The sequence below is a fragment of the Pan troglodytes genome, chromosome 6 (genome assembly GCF_028858775.2).
Source record: "Pan troglodytes isolate AG18354 chromosome 6, NHGRI_mPanTro3-v2.0_pri, whole genome shotgun sequence".
In the NCBI taxonomy this organism is placed as follows: Eukaryota; Metazoa; Chordata; class Mammalia; order Primates; family Hominidae; genus Pan; species Pan troglodytes.
In genome coordinates this window covers 23,744,837-23,762,302 of record NC_072404.2, presented here as the reverse complement: position 1 = coordinate 23,762,302, position 17,466 = coordinate 23,744,837, and the positions used below count along the sequence as shown (strand labels likewise).

Genomic DNA, 17,466 nt, shown 5'->3' with positions numbered 1-17,466 from the left:
AGAACTACTCACTTGAGACCTGGAACAGACAATGTCTGTCATTGACTTAAATCCCTGATTGGCATGTGTTCAATGGCCAGCACCTGTGACTCTTCTTCAATAGCTTCCATTTGGATTACTGGAGCCCCTTTGCATCAAGAGCCAGAAATGCCTGGTGCATACTTTCAAGTGGCTGTTGATTTTTTTTTTTTTTTTTGAGACAAGGTCTTACTGTGTCGCCCAGGCTGAGTGCAGTGGTGTGTTCACAGCTCACTGCAGCTTCAACTTCCCAGGCTCAAGTGATTTCAGCCTCCCATTTCAGCCTCCCAAGGAGCTGGGACTACAGGTGACAACCATTATGCTTGGCTAACTTTTTATAGAGATGGACTCTCACTATGTTGCCCAAGCTGGTCTCAAACTTTCGGGCTCAAGCGATTTGACTGCCTCAGCCTCCCAAAGTGCTGGGATTATAGGCGTGAGCCACCGTGCCTGTCTGTGGCTGTTGATTAGAGACTGTTTTGTACAGGAATATTAGCTCAGCTCCCTTGCTTCAGGTTGGGATAACTCTGAGAAATTGTTTGCCCTCCAAAATTCTCTTGTAGGATCTTCCTAAAGCCTACCATGTGTGGGACTTTTGCCTTGCTTGGCTTTATTTCATTCTCTGTCTTGCTTCTATCACTTCCTTACAGTCTTCCTTGAGAATATTTCCTTAATATATCACTTGCATATACATTCTTGTCTTACAGATTGGATCTGGGAAACTTGACCTAAGACAATATCACCTAACTAAAAGGTGGACAGGGAAGTTTTATGCAACACTTTTCCAGAAAGAAAGAACTGATATAAGTGAGCGCTATAATGTCTGCCACAGCATAATAAAGGGCAATTTGGTGATTAAAGAAAGCTAGCTAATTCTAGCGATAGGGACTGGACACAGGAAAGGAAAGGCAGGATTGTGTGGGAAAAGCATCACTGAGAAGAGTGACTTCACTGCAGGTAAAAAACTGAGGAAACCAAGCTAGTAGTCCAAAATGCAAAGTTGAAAGAAGTCCTGGTCTTGGTCCTAACAGGAGTCATTATTTGAGAAGAACCAATTGTGCAGTAATTATTAGAGATGACAGGTAATGCAAGGGGTCCATGTCATATCAGGGTATAAATATGTACAAGGAAGTGTAAGTACCAGAGGAAGTCAATTTGATGGCATTCTGGTTCTGGGTTATTATTTTAAAGCAGGTCCTTAGTTAACGACTAATAGTATGGGAAATTCCGGAATAGGATGTGGCCTTTGGTAGGAAAATGGTAGTAAATTCTATGCAGGGCCTCTGGGTATTGGAGAAACAGACTAGAGGCTCTAATTGTGGTGGAGTACTAATAGGGAAGAAAATCCCAGTTGAATGAAGTGGGCAACACTGGGAGGGTAGAGGTAGGCTGCACTTGATGAGCACAGTTTTGCCCAAATCTCACAGATGGTCTGGGTGCTGGTCCTGTAGCTGCAAGATTCATCCCAGATGCCTCTGGCTGATTTTTCTTGCTCTGGTGAAGTCAGCCTTCCACTGGATAAAAATCCCTTTGGCAATAAGAGCTGCAAAGGAAAATATTTTCTCTTAATGCTTCTAGATTTTGAGTCATAGTTAGAAAGAATTTCCCTACATTCCTGTTTTATTTTATTTATTTTTTTGATCACACAAATAAAACTTTTCAATGTAATCTGCTGGTTCTACACTTTATTTTATTTACCATTGACCAATGATCACATGTGAGTGACTTGGCCGTGACCTATGACCAGTGCTTGATGATTGCAAAACACCCACCAGCTGGTGGAGCAAATTCCTCCCTGCCCAAGATGTTGCTTTCAGGAGCTTTCTGGGCACGAAATGCTTCTCCGTGGACAATTTTTAAAAACACACATACAGAGCCATGTGGATCCCCTATTTGTATTGTCACCAAGGAAAAAAATAAGATATAACCTCAAAATCAGTGAGGAGATGGGGGTTCTCAGGAAGGATTTTGACCTGTTATTTCTGAGGAATAGCAGAAATTTATGGAAATTCTGATTTTTCCTATAACCATATGATGGTATCATGCTTACCTGTTGCCTCCTGAACATGGAGGCCACAGTCACCAACTGAGAGGCCACAGTTTCCGACGCTGCCAGCCTCCTAACGATGTGCCAGGATAGGGGGAGCTGGAGATGTCCTCAGCAGAACTCTCTTTTCTGTCCCCTCTCAGTGGTAACTCCTGTCCCTGCTCAAGTGTTCCGCCCTCATCCGCAGTTGTCTTTTCCCTTCAAAAAGCAGGATGCGTGCAGCCATGGCCGAGTTGAGGCTGTCCACTCCAGGTGCAACAGGGATCAGCAGCCTCTTGCCCGCAGGGCTCTCGGCCAACTACAGAGATTCCAGGATCATGCCGTAGGTCTCGCCACCAACCACTACAGCTGCTGGTGCCTCTGTCCAGTCCAAGTCATAACTCTGAACCTCAATAACAGGCAGCAAACCTTTACTGGCTCCAGTTTCTAGACCTTGCTTTTCTTCGTACTTGTGAAACTTCAGGAATCGCCAATCCTACACCCAGCCGTAGTCACTGGCTTTATTAGACATCTGAGCCTGAGCATAAAGGCTTCAGTTGTCAGCCACACAGACCTGGGTGTCATTCGTTTTCAGATTATTGATAATGGGCACTTGGAAATGTGCACCCATACCCGCCTGTAGCACTTTGGGCTCCCAGGCATCCACACAGCCTTTCAAAGTGAGTAACACTTTGCTGCAGCCTTCCCCAGCTGGAGATCTCAGAATTGTCCCCAGGTTCCCAGGGTCGCAGAGACTGTCACAAATCAATAATAAAGGCAGTGAGTGCTAAAGCTGAGTCTTTGGATATGTCATGTTAACATGGTCAGGTTTGGCAAAAATCCCCATTATTCTCGTGGCATTACTAGGTTGGACCAATCCTTGATGTCCTCGAATTTCATCTTAATGAGGCTGACACCCTTCAGCTTATCGATGAGCAGCTTCTTTATGTATTATAGATGGCTAGAGAAGAAAACTTTCAGCACAGTTCCAGCCTTGAGATCGTCTGCAATGAGCCTTTCAGCAGTATCTTCCCTTGCTTTTCCCGAAAAGGCCTGGACTTAACTAGTGTCATTACACTGCAGGTTCTGTGGCATGAGGAATTTGAAGAAGGCTGCAAGGCTGCCTGTAATGGGTATGATACCTTGTTTCTTAAAATCTTCTTTAGACTCTGAATATCCCTATGAATATAAGGTGTTAATTTACATGATCAGGCTGAGAGAGACCACCCAGGGAAATATGTGGCCTTCTATCTCATAGCTTATCTGCATCAGGTTTCTCCATCGACAGAGTGGGTATGATGACAATGTATCTTCCTCACTGAGTTTTCAGCAACTTTTCATTGAGATCACCTGTATACAGTGTCTGGTATGGGATCATGTGTGTAGCGGCACTGACATTCATGTCTTAAATGAACTCATTCATGTTCTCTTCTAGTAATTATATGATTTAATAGTTTACATTTGGATACCTGATGTGTTTGGAGAATTGTCTTTTGAATAGATAAAGTGTGGATCTAATTTTGTCTTTTTTCAAATTTTTTTTTTTTGTCTGAGTCAGAGTGTTGCTCTGATGCTCTGGCTGGATAGAGTACAGTGGCGGGATCACCATTCACTGTAGTCTCAACTGCCAAAGGCCCAAGTGATCCTCTCACCTCATCCTCCCCCGTAGCTGGGACCACAGGCACATGCCACCAGGTCCGGCTAATTATTTTAATGTTTTGTATAGACGAGGTCTCACTATTTTGCCCAGGCTGGTCTTGAACTCATGGCCTCAAGTGATCCTCCTGTCTCAGCCTCCCGAAGTGCTGGGGCATGAGCCACTGCACCTGGCTCCAAAATTCTAATATTTGAATACAATTTTTGTTAAAGACTATCATTTCCCCCCAGTGATACAAACTTCCACATCTATCATTTACTAAATTTCTTATGTGCTTGGATCTATTTCTGGACCTGGTATTCTGTTTTATTGGTCTCTCTATTCCTGCATCTACACTCTACTTTTTTAATTATAGAGGCTTTAAAGTATGTTTTATGTCATGTAAGTCTACTTCCCACTCATTAGCTTTTTTTTCTTTTTTTGAGACCGAATCTTGCTCTGTCACCCAGGCTGGAGTGCAATGGCGCAATCTCGGCTCACTGCAACCTCCACCTCCTGGGTTCAAGAGATTCTCCAGCCTCAGCCTCCTGAGTAGCTGGGATTACAGGAGTGTGCCACCATGCCCAGCTAATTTTTATATTTTTTAGTAGAGACGGGGTTTTGCCATGTTGGCCAGGCTGGTCTCGAACTCCTGACCTCAGGTGATCTGCCCACCTCAGCCTTCCAGAGTGCTGGGATTACAGGTGTGAGCCACTGCGCCTGGCCAGCTTTTTTTTTTTTTCTTCTTCTTCTTCTTTTTTTGGAGATGGAGTCTCATTCTGTCACCCAGGCTGGAGCACAGTGGCATGATCTTGGCTCACTGCAACCTCCAACTCCTGGGTTCAAGCAATTCTCTTGCCTCAGCCTCCCGAGTAGCTGGGACTATAGGCACATGCCACCATGGCGGGCTAATTTTTTGTATTTTAGTAGAGATGGGGTTTCACCGTGTTGCCCAGGCTGGTCTCAAACTCCTGAGCTCAGGCAATCTGCCCACCTTGGCCTCCCAAACTGCTAGGATTATAGTCGTGAGCCACTGCGCCTAGACTAGCTTTTCTTTATTTGGAGTTTCCCTTCATATTCTTGCATGTTTATTTTTCCACATGAATGTTAGCATTAATCTATCTTCATCAAATAACAACAACTTCAGAGTATCTTTACTGGGATCACATTTAATTTATATATTAACTTGAAGGGAATTTACATCTTTATAATATTGAATTTTCTTTCCCAAAGAGAAGGGATGTCTTTCCATTATTTCAGGCCTACTTTCTGCATTTGAATATTTTAAGGTTTTTCTTACATAGGTTTTGCATAGTTTTTGTTGATTTATTTCTAAATATTTCTTTCTGTCCTTATTTTAAACATTTGTTTCTTTAATTATATATTTTTAATATCTGCTACCTTATTAAATGTTTTTTCTTACTTGTGTTAGTCTTAGCATTATCTTCTGTGTTCTCAGGACACCAACATATCATATGTCTTTACATACAGTTTTACTCTTTGTTTTCTACTTTATTTATTTATTAATTTTTTATTTTTTTTAAGAAATGGGATCTCCCTGCTTTTTCCAGGCTGGCCTCAAACTCCAGGACTCAAGCCCTCCTCCCACCTCAGCCTCCCAAGTAGCTAGGACTTCAGTTGCCAGGTACACACTACTGCACTGGGTTCTTTCTTTTCAAATTCTTACAGTGCTGCTTATTTTCCCTTGTATGATTTCACCAGCTAGTAGCTTTGGTCTAAGTTTAGTAGTAGTGGAGCTGATAGCTATCCTTACCTTGTTCCTGACTTTGGCAGGAATGTTTCCATCATGTCTCTATATATCCATCATTTCATAGCATGTATATCAATTTGTACAGCTTTTAAAACATATCTAGCCCTATGTGCAGAGTGGGGCCTGAGCATTTGTTTTATAAAAAGCTTCAGAACTGATTCTAATGTAAACTCTCAAGAATGTATTCCATAACAATATAAGGTATAAATAAGTAAATTAAGTAAGTGTGCAAACATTTGAGTTACATTTTGTATAGGACCTGCAGATACAAAGATAAGCTCTTTATTAAGCTCAGTGTAGTAGAGGAAAGACCTACAAAGTAATGACTGCATGCAATATAATTATTACAGAATAGAAAGTGTTTCATCACTAGTGTATTTGCCAAAAGTTATTCTCTAGAGAGTTCACCAAAAATTTTATTTTTAAGTTTTATAAAACTGTGTCCTATAAAACTATTTATTAATCTCTGGTTTTCAAAATAATTCAAAATTGGCATTCATCAACAGTTACTGCCTAAAATATTATTATTCTAAATTTTCTGCTGCGTCCTCTCCTTGCCTCATGTGTTATTTTCAAACTGTAGCTGCATCAATTATGGCGAGCAGTCACATTCATTTTGGGGTTTTCATAATTATTTTATAATCAAAGTTCAGTCAGTTGTCTATTAAATGAAGTTATGCAAATAAAAATTCTGAAAGTAAAAGAATTCTCTTACTTTTGTTAAAGGGCTTATACTAATACTTTAAATGTTTTGTCCCTACCACAAACCAACTGAGACCCATGTTTTTCCTCAGTGCCTATTGACTTCTGTTCTTTTTAATTGCTCAGCAGGTTTCACATTTGGAAGAGGGTAGAAAAAATGGTTCTCATGTTTGGGATGGGGTTAGACATTTTGAAAAAAGAGGAGATAGGATCTTTAACCTAAAATGGGCTATAGAATTTTAAAAATCGAACACAGTAGGGTAAACTTTTGGCCTCCTTTGTACTTCAGCTTGAACTGGTGCAGCATTTGGGTCTCATTCTCTTGCCTTGCAGGCTCTTTTTCTGCCTGTTGGGTCTGATGTACCTTTAGTTTAAGAGTTACCTGTGAATCAGAAAAGGTAGAGGGGTCATTATAAGGTATGAGGGGAGAAAGCACAAAAGTGGATGCTTAGGATTGAATTTGGATGCTGTATTTCCGAAGAGACTAGTAGAGAAGATTTCAGATTGTTTCTGTCATGTACTGACCCTGATTTATTAAGATAGAATAGAAGAAGGGACACAGGGCAGATGCTGTTTTCAGAAACAATGGTTGTTTATTTGGCTAGGCTAGTATTTTGCAGGAACATAAGCTTGTAATTGAGAAATAGGTAGAAGAAGTAACTCAGTAGAGGACAATCTACCAAGCCTCTGGCAGAAATCCTGTCAGCTATGAAAGATGTCACATTATTGTCCTTCTTCTGGAAGTGGCAATATTAGTGGCCAGCTTTATTGGTGTTTTCCATTTATTTTCAGCTTTTTATATGTGAGGGGAAAGCTTGTGCAGATATCTAAGTAGCATGTATGAAGTAGAAAATGGTTTTCGGTCATTACTTTTCTAAAATATAACATTAACTTCCTAAGCGTTTGGAATGCTGTTCATAATTTCTTTTTTGGCAGTTTTTCTACACTTCATGGAGTAAGTGTATTAAGCATATCAATGAACTGTGTATATCATCTGTTTGCAATTTTCTTTCTGGCAGTATAAGGGTGAAAATCTTCTAACTCAGTATTAGTATTATCCACGGGTGAGAGTGTGGTGTTTTATATACACCTTAGTATCCATAAAGTCTTTTGTGTGAGGAGTTGCCACATGGATCTGTTGGTTATTTATTTTGTGTTTTAAAACTCCATCTGCATGTCAAATAAAATAACAACTTAAATAGGTGCCAAACTGTTTTACAGCATGGTTTAGTTTGAGATCAGTTACTACTTTCGACATCAGGGTAAGGTATCTTATGGAAGTAATAAAGAATTTCAATAAGTAGATAATAAAGAATTATAAGTCACATATTTCTTGTCTCAAGCCAGATTTCTTTGCATCTAACTTTTTCTTCTTGGTGCTGAACACAACACCTAAAGCCATGTTTGTTTGCAGTTCTGTTGTAATGAATTATCATGAAAATCTGAGTTCTGTCATCAGAAACATTCAGGGGCCAATTCATTAATCTTGTACCCAAACCTTTCTTTTAGACACACCCACACACACATACACACACATGCACACACTCATGTAAAGGATGGCAAAATATTGTTTCAGTTCAGTGAACAAGGACTTAATAGCTTTCTGTGTCATGCTTATATATCAACTTATCTTTGCATATGTTTGACTTAATATTATTGCCAATAGCATGAGAGGTATTTGTGAATATATAGATTCCAAGAATGTGAGCTAGCCTTAAAGGTTAGACTAGCTAAACTACCCATTAAATAGGTATAAACTACTGCAGCCTTAGAACTAAGGATAGAATTTCTTTCTGTGTATTAATTAATCATTCTCAACTAGTAACTTAATGGTTTGTATGATTTAGAGAAGTAACGCTAAATTTCAACTAAGTGCACAAATTTAAATGTAGTAAAATTCTTCTTAAAATGGTCCAGTTGGCCAGGCACAGTGGCTCACACCTGTAATCCCAGCACTTGGAGAGGCCAAGGCGGGTGGATCACCTGAGGTAAGGAGTTCGAGACCAGCCTGACCAACATGGTGAAACCCCGTCTCTACTAAAAATACAAAATTAGCTTTGTGTGGTGGCGCATGCCTGTGGTCCCAGCTACTTGGAAGGCTGAGGCAGGAGGATTGCTTGAATCCAGGAGGCAGAGGTTGCGGTGAGCTGAGATCGTGCCATTGCACTCCAGCCTGGGCAACAAGAGCGAAATTCCGTCTCAAAAAAATAAAAAAAAAAGAAAAGAAAAAATAAGTCCAGTTAATTTCATAGCTTTAGCTCTTAAACTCTCATTACTAGACTTATCTATTAATCTGATATTTTAGTCTATTTGTATTCTTCCGTAAGCCTTAAACATTGTTTATTTACTTCAACTTTGACAGGATATTTATAATGTTGTCTATTGGCTCTAGTGAGAAAGTGTTTTTATTTTTTATAAAGTAAAATATACTGCATTTTAATTTTTAATTAAGATTTATTTTCAAATAACTCACTATATTACTTTATTGTGTGCATTACATTTTAAAGAAGATTTAAATAATTTATTTTTAGGGCCATAGATACAATCAATCAAAACTCTTACAGAGGCTGACAAAATATTGCTTCAGTTAGGCAAGCAGAACCTGTACAGCCTTCTGTGTCATGCTTATCCAAGCAATAAATTACTTTTTTAGACAAAAATCATCCTCTGAAATTGCTTTAGCTGTTTCTGAAGTAAAGGTATTAAATGTATAGTATTGGGAACACTTTATTTTGCCTTTTACCAAATGCAATTATTTTCCACTTGATAGCTAACATCACAAGAGAAAAAGATAGGTTTCTTATATTTTACTGTTTTCTCATTCACAATAAGTCTAGTTTTAATTTGCCCCCACTAAAGGTTCTTCCCACTCTATAACTTAATTTCATTCCTCTTAACCTAGAAGTCTTAAAACATCTTAAAACATCTGAGAGTAATCTTTTTTTTTTTTTTTTTTTTTTTTTTTTTTTGAGACGGAGTCTCGCTCTGTGGCCCAGGCGGGAGTGCAGTGGCGCAATCTCGGCTCACTGCAAGCTCCGCCTCCCGGGTTCACGCCATTCTCCTGCCTCAGCCTCCCGAGTAGCTGGGACTACAGGCGCCCGCCATCACGCCCGGCTAATTTTTTTGTATTTTTAGTAGAGACGGGGTTTCACCGTGTTAGCCAGGATGGTCTCGATCTCCTGACCTCGTGATCCGCCCGCCTCGGCCTCCCAAAGTGCTGGGATTACAAGCGTGAGCCACCGCACCCGGCCCTGAGAGTAATCTTAAAACATCTGAGAAATAGTCACCAAATTTGAGTTTACTGCCTGATGTCATTTCCTTGAAAGTTATTTCTAAAGACAGATAAAAGTCATTTTTTGAAGTTTTGATAAAATACAGTTACTTCTTATTCACTGTTCATCCTTCTTGGAATTTCATAAATCAAGTGAATAACAAGTGCCTCCCATTTTAGTCTCTCCTGAGAAATATGCTAACAATATCACACATATACAAAAAGGTTACTATGTAAAGAAAGTAACAAGGAAGAAATGAAATGAAAATTAAGTGCCTTTGGGACTTACAACTCTTAGGAAGCTTTGAAATCTAGGTCAAAAACATCAAAGAAAGACTCAAATTCATGCTCAGGTGAATGTAACCACCACTTGATTTGTGTGATACATGCTGAACAAATTCTGACATAGAAAGCTATGTATTTAGCTTATTTTGATTCACATTAACTTTAGTCAGCTTTTGTGGGTGTATGGTTCTTTTTTCAAATCTGAGGAAAGCCATGAACCCTATTCCCAGGGGGTAAAAATGCACCTAAACAGAAACACACAAATCTTGCATAGAATTTCAGAAAGTTTGCAGACTCACTGAAGCCTGCTCACTAAATATACCGGGATTTGTATGAGTCAGGACACCAATGTTGCAAATAAGAGAAAGCCAACTCATATTATCTTAAGGCAAATATCAATATATTGCCCATATAGCTGGGAAAATCGTACAATAACTCAATGGCTGTAGGAAATAATGCCCACAGGAACTGGGTCTGGAGACTCAGCATTACCAGGATGTACTCTATCTGCTGTTCACTACTGTGGGAATTATCTCTCTTGGCACAGTAATCTCATTTTCTCCTGCTGTAGAGATACCTTCCTCACATGGTGGAGAACTTAACCTGCCAGAAGATCCGGCTTAGCCACCCTAGGAAGAAGTTCCCCTGAGCATCTATGTATCAAACCCAGAGACAAATTCTCTCTCTGATTAGGACACTTGATAATCCACTAATCACTGTTGCTCAAATTAATCAAGTCTGAGTCTCATAGTTTCCTCTGTGGCAGGAAGGCAAGAGAGGCAAATTTTGTAACTAGAAGAAAGAGAATGTAATACCTGAAACACTATCACCAATATCCACAGCTTCCAGTATCAAGTATCTAAGACCACAGAGATAATGGTGAGAAATTACATTTCTCAACTTCTATCTGACAACTATTTCAAGTTTCAGCCAAACAAATGTGAGAATGTCAAAGAAGGAAACGAGCTGGCAATTAATGGATAAACTAAGGCAATGTGAAGGGGGTAAAACGGTGTCAGTGCTGCGCTGATACATTTGCTCTCTAGGAAAGAAAATACATACACGTATATATGTTTGAAATATACTTTACTAACATAAAGAATAAATGGCACACAATTATTAAAAATGATATATTCATGAGGTTTATGATTTTCATATAGCCAATTAAATCTCTTCTAATGCTTTTGCTGACTTTTGCTGAATTCCTGTATCCTCCCTAAATTATGGTTGCAATTAATAAAAAGTGTTCCATAAACATGAGTGTTGGCTGATATTTTCTTTTTCATTAGCAAGTAAAATGTCAGAACTTCACTCATTTGTCAATGAACTACTTCATGTGAGCAAATTCTTTACTAAATTGGATAATTAAGTTTTTGAATACAGACATACCTTAGAGATATTGTGGGTTCAATTCCAGACCACAGCAATGGAGCAAATATCTCAATAAAGCAAGTCACACAAATTTTTTGGCTTCCTAGTACATATAGAAGTTATGTTTATGTAAAACTGTAATCTATTACGTGTGCAATAGCATTATATCTAACAAAATATACATTTTATCTAACAAAATGTACATTATATCTAACAAAATATACATAATTTAATTTAAAAGTATTTTGCTGCTAAAAACTGCTAACAATCATCTGAGCTTTCAGCCAGTGGTAATCTTTTTGCTGGTGGAGGGTCTTGCCTCAAGGTTGATGGCTGCTGACTGATCAGGCTAGCAGGTTGCTGAAGGTTGGGGTAGCTGTAGCAATTTCTGAAAATAAGATAACAATGAAGTTTGCTGCACTGATTGACTCTTCTTTTCATGAAAGATTTCTGTGCAGCATGCAATGTATTTTGATAATATTCGGCCCACAGTAGAACATCTTTCAAAATTGGAATCCTCTCCAACTCGGCTGGTGCTTTATCAGCGAATAATATATTATTATATTAATAATAATATTATGTAATATTCTAAATCCTTTGTTGTGATTTCAACAATGTTCACAGCATCTTCACTAGGAGTACATTCGATCTCAAGAAACCATTTCTTCACTCATCCATAAGAAGCCATTCCTCATCTACTCAAGTTTGATGATGAGATTACAGCAATTCAGTCACATCTCCAGACTCTAATTCTAATTGTCTTGCTATGTCTTCCACATTGAAAATAACTTCCTCCACTGGAGTCTTGAACCTCTGTAAGTCATTTATGAGGTTTGGAATCAAGTTCTTCCAAACTCCTACATAAATATTGATATTTTGGCCTCCTGCTATGAATCACAAATATTCTTAATGACACCTAGCAGAGTGAAACCCTTCCAAAAATTTTCAATTTACTTTGCTCAGATCCATCAGAGAAATCACTAATCTATGGCAGCTACAGCCTTATGAAGTGCATTTCTTAAATACTAAGACTTGAAAGTTGAAACTACTCCTTGATTCATGGGCTGCAGAACAGATGTTGGGTTAACAGGCATGAAAACAACATTACTTTCCTGTACATCTCCATCAGAGCTCTTGGGTGATCAGGTCCATTGTTAATAAGCAGTAATATTTTCAAAGGAATCCCTTTTTCTGAGCAGTAGGTCTCCACTGTGGGCTTAAAATATTCAGTAAGCTATTTTGTAAACAGATGTGCTGTTACCCAGGATTTGTTGTTCCATTTCTAGAGCACAGGCAGAGTAGATTTAGCATAATTCTTAAGGGCTTTGGGATTTTCAGAACGACAAATGAGCATTGGCTTCAACTTAAACTCACCAGTTGCATTAGCCTCTAATAAGAGAGTCAGCCTGTCCTTTGAAGCTCTGAAGCCAGGCATTGTCTTCTCTTCTCTAGCTGTAAATATCCTGGATGACATCTTCTTCCAATAGAAAGCCGTTTTATCTACTTTGAAAATATATTGTTTAATATAGCCACTTTCATCAATGATCTTGGCTAGATCTTCTGGATAACTTGCTGCAGCTTCTACATCAGCCCTTGTTGCTTCACCTTGTACTTTCATGTTATAGAGATAGCTTCTTTCTTTAAACCTCCTGAACCAACCTCTGCTAGCTTCAAGGCTTTCTTCTGCAGTTTCTTTACTTCTCTCAGCCTTGATAGAACTGAAGAGAGTTAGGGCCTTACTATGCATTAGGCTTTGGCTTAAGAGAATGTTGTGGCTGGGTCGATCTATCCAGACCACTCAAACTTTCTCCATATTAGTAACACGGCAGTTCCACTTTCATATCTTTTAGGTGTTCACTGCAGTAGCACTTTCAATTTCCTTCAAGACCTTTTCTTTGTATCCACAGCTGGGCCAACTGTTGGTGCAAGAGGCCTAGCTTTCAGCCTATCTCAGCTTTTGAAATGCATTCCTCACTAAGCTTAATCATTTCTAGCTTTTGATTGAAAGTGAGAGATGTGTGACTCTTCCTTTCACTTGAATATTTAGGGGCCATTATAGTGTTATTAGTTGGTCTAATTTCAATATTCTTGTGTGTCAGGGGATAAAGTGTTCCGAAGAGAGGAAGAGAGACTGAGAAAGACCAGTCAGTGGAACGGTCAGAACACAACATTATTGATTAAATTTGCAGTCTTATATGGATGTGGTACACATTGCCCCTCCAAAATTACAAGATTGACATCAAAAATCACTGATCACAGACCGTCATAACAGATATAATAATAATGAAAAAGTTTGAAATATTGTGAGAATTACCAGTGAGCACATGTTGTTGGAAAAACGGTGCTGACAGACTTGCTTGATGCAGGGTTGCCACAAACATTCAACTTGTAAAAACCGCAGTATCAGCAAATCACGATAAAACAAACTACAATAAAAAAAGGCTGTGCCTAATACTTGAAGGATAGTTCTTTGTGCTATACATCATGTACAGCTAGTCATGACACCTTTATGTGTGTGTTTTCTTGTTTTGAGACAGGGTTTCACTTTGTCGCCTGGGCTGGGGTGCAGTGGCATGATCATGGCTCACTGCAACCTTGAACTCCTGGGCTCAGGTGATCCTCCTGCCTCAGCCTCTCGAGTAGGTGGGATTTCAGGCATGTGCCACCATGCCAGGCTATTTTTTATTTTATTTTTGTAGAAACAGGATCTCACTATGTTGCCCAGGCTGGTCTCAAACTCCTGGCCTCAAGCAATCCTCCTGCCTCAGCCTCCCAAAGTGCTGGGATTACAGGTGTGAGCCACGATGTTTGGCCTATTATTCATTATTAACGTTTTCTCTTGGTCTTAACTCTACAAAATCAGGAAAGCAATAATTCAAGCCTTAATTTTTCACTTGGCTATTTCTGTTGTGTAAATTCTCCCACTACAGCTGGTTTTAAGCTACTGACAGGACATCACTGAACACAGAGATGTGTACTAATACCCCAATCTATATTATTTTCACCATACAAGACATACATAACCTCAAAAACATACATAACAGTAAAAAAGGGTAAAATAATAAGTAAAGATTTTTGAATATTCACTACCTTCGTTTTATATATCACCTATTTTATTTATTTATTTATATTTTTTTCTGTGACACAGCCTCAAGAGGTCCTGATGACATGTGCCCCTATATATCATCTATTTAATTGTAAGTTTATATACTTTATTTTTTAATAATGGCTGTTATTAGAAATCATTTAGCAAAATTCCAAAAATTTAACAATTGTTTTTTGAGCCAGTTCAAACAAGTAACAGCAAATCATGAAAGATGTTTTGCATGATTCTTATGAAGAAAATTTAAATTAAGAAACAATAATTTGAAGTTATTAATAACTTAGAGAGCTGACATGTAAAATCAAGATTCAGCCACGGCATCCCTGTGATTTATCTAAAACAACATACTCAGTAACTATATTTAGGTGAATATCCAGTGTCAAACACTAAAATTTGAATTGCTTTACTGTATAATTTGACAAGTTTTAGATTATTTGCCATTTTGGATTTTCCAAATGTATAATGTCATGTCAATCAATGAGAAAAATAAATGTGTCAGATTAGCAATTTACAAAGAGGAGAGGTAAAGTTTGTTAAGATCAGAATAGAACTACGGTTAGACTTTCACAAATTAAGAGAAATCAGATAAAACTACTGGACTCACTCTTGTCTCTTACATGAGAGGGGAGAAAGTAGGTAAACTGGAAAAACTCATCATCACTAGATAAATGATAGTTTATTTAAAGAGTTCTTTATGAGAAATAGACTGTAAAAAGCAAAAAATGGGGCCGGGCGCAGTGGCTCACGCCTGTAATCCCAGCACTTTGGGAGGCCGAGGTGGGCAGATACAAGGTCAGGAGATCGAGACCATCCTGGCTAACACGGTGAAACCCCGTCTCTACTAAAAATACAAAAAAAAAAAAAAAAAAAAAAAAATTAGCCGGGCGTGGTGGCGGGCGCCTGTTGTCCCAGCTACTCGGGAGGCTGAGGCAGGAGAATGGCGTGAACCCCGGAGGCGGAGCTTGCAGTGAGCCGAGATCAGGCCACTGCACTCCAGCGTGGGCGACAGAACGAGCTCCGTCTCAAAAAAAAAAAAAAAAAAAGCAAAACATGCTCTGGAAAAGGAGATAGGTTTTTATAGGAATTCAAAAGGTGTACTAACTCCTAGAACTGAGATTCAACTTGTGAGAGCTTACAGAAAAAAGAGTAAGTTCCAAGTAAAAAAAGTCTAGACTCAAATTGATTTGCCTGTTATTGGCAAATAACTCCTGGGCAAATTATCCATCTGAATTTTATTTCCTTGTGTAAATGGGGCCAGCAATACTTACTCCACGAGGTTTAAAGGTAACGCACATAATGTGCCTGGCACAGAGGAGGCATTCAATAAGCATTAGTTCCCTTGTTCACCCAAGTGAACTGTCAGTGTGGGTGACTCTCAGAGGTGAGAAGCACCTGCAAACATCCCCAGGGCAAAATCCGCCCCAATCCAGGTGATTTGAGTTATGCTTTGATACAGATTCCTAAGCAAAACACCTACATGTACTCCCTTAGTTTCCAATTTGACCACATCCTTGGATTATATTAGCTATTGGAACTCTCTGGAGAGGTTCTCAGGATTTTCAGAGTAACTGTTCACTGTTTCCGGTCCATAACTGTCTTATTCATCCTTATTGCTATTCATTGCTTCCTTGGTTTTCTTTTCTGTGTAACCTGGTTGCAGTAGGGTTTTTTTTGTTTTTTGTTTTAGATGGAGTTTTGCTGTTGTTGTCCAGGTTGGAATTCAATGGTGCGACCTCAGCTCACTGTAACCTCCGCCTCTTGGGTTCAAGCAATTCTCCTGCCTCAGCCTCACGAGTAGCTGGGATTACAGGTGTGTGCCACCACGCCCAGCTAATTTTGTATTTTTTTTTAGTAGAGATAGGGTTTCACCATTTTGGTCAGGCTGGTCTTGAACTCCTGACCTCAAGTGATCCACCCACCTCGGCCTCCCAAAGTGCTGGGATTACAGGTGTGAGCCACCACGCCCGGCCACAGCAGGGTTTTGAGGTCACCCTTTTCACTCAGAAATCTTAATCTGTGGGTGTGTGTGTGTGTGTGTGTTCTAATCTATAACACCTAGGACATGATTTATTAAGGCCATAGTCCTTAGAGAATTGTATATCAATTGGAGATCTACTTAAGTAATATCACTTAATTAAAACAGTCCCCTCATTCTGAAGGGTGGGGGGAAAAAGAGGGCAAACATTCTTTAGGTTAGAAACTTTCTATTCTCAGTAAGTAGAGTTAGAGGGCATTTAATTCAGGGCATATATTGCCAGCTGCTGTAACAGCCACCCATAATAATAAAAGAATTTGTCACTCATGCAAAGTCCAAAGGTATTTTTTTCCTGATCTAGTAGATGGGTTCTCCTGTGTGGTTCCTTCCAGTTTGAGTTTCTATTACCTCAATCTGTAGCATCCAAGGTCACCTTGGAAGATGGAGAGATGGGAGGATTGCTACACTCCTTTCATGTAAGCTAATTAGACCACCCTGCCCAAATAGGTAGAGCATGTAAGCTCTTTCAACATCAATGAGGAAAATGAAATAATTAGGTGAACACATAGCATCATCATGCTACAGATTGATTTAGAGAGATATTATGAAATATTGCCTCCTCCCCATAAACCAATGACTCACAGATTAACAACCTTCCCCTAAAGACAAACATGAAATTTAGAAACTCAATTATATTTTCACAGTGTAGAATTTCAGCATTACCAAATTTTCTGGCATAACCATAAAGTTCAATGAATTACTCAGAAGAACAGACATAACTTCAAACAAAGTAAAAGCTCTTGTTTAAGAAATCAACAATCTTTTACAGAGTACTACAACAGAATTAAAATCATAATAATATAGAACTTAACTTCAGGGCAATAAAATTACATTACAAGGTAATTCTGTAATTCCTATTTTAAGCTCGGGATAGCCAGAATAACTACTGTTTTTCCATGCAGTTTTAAGCACAGTATATACCAAAGTAATAATTTGTAATATTTTGTCTGTGATATTTCTCTCATCAGTTTCCTGTGGTAAATAGAGCAAAGAGTAATATATAAAGATTAAGAAACAATGGCTTGTATTTTAATTGTATGATCAGAAGATTTAAAGAAAAAGCCAGATCTCATCTATTTTTCTTCCCTTTTTTGAGGCTAAATTACATTAGGCAAAAATGTAAAGGGTTTAAGTATCTTCTGTGTACCTTCTAACCACTAGATGTTGAGCGATAATTGATGTTCCTGATATGAAGTCCATAACCTTATGCTCTCTAAATTTGAATAGTTAGCCCATTTAAGATTTAAT

General features: G+C 38.8%; 1 long non-coding RNA gene and 1 pseudogene across 1 annotated transcript in view; both read right to left on the bottom strand.

Annotated features, from left to right (window-relative positions):
* Positions 1–1,481: 1,481 nt before the first annotated feature.
* Positions 1,482–17,466, bottom strand: part of LOC134810411 (uncharacterized) — a 63,511-nt gene continuing 47,526 nt past the window's right edge. The window contains exon 3 of the long non-coding RNA XR_010158352.1: positions 1,482–1,561. This is a non-coding gene — a long non-coding RNA (uncharacterized LOC134810411). The remainder of the gene's footprint in view (positions 1,562–17,466) is intronic.
* Positions 2,205–2,858, bottom strand: LOC100613963 (rRNA methyltransferase 3, mitochondrial-like; annotated as a pseudogene).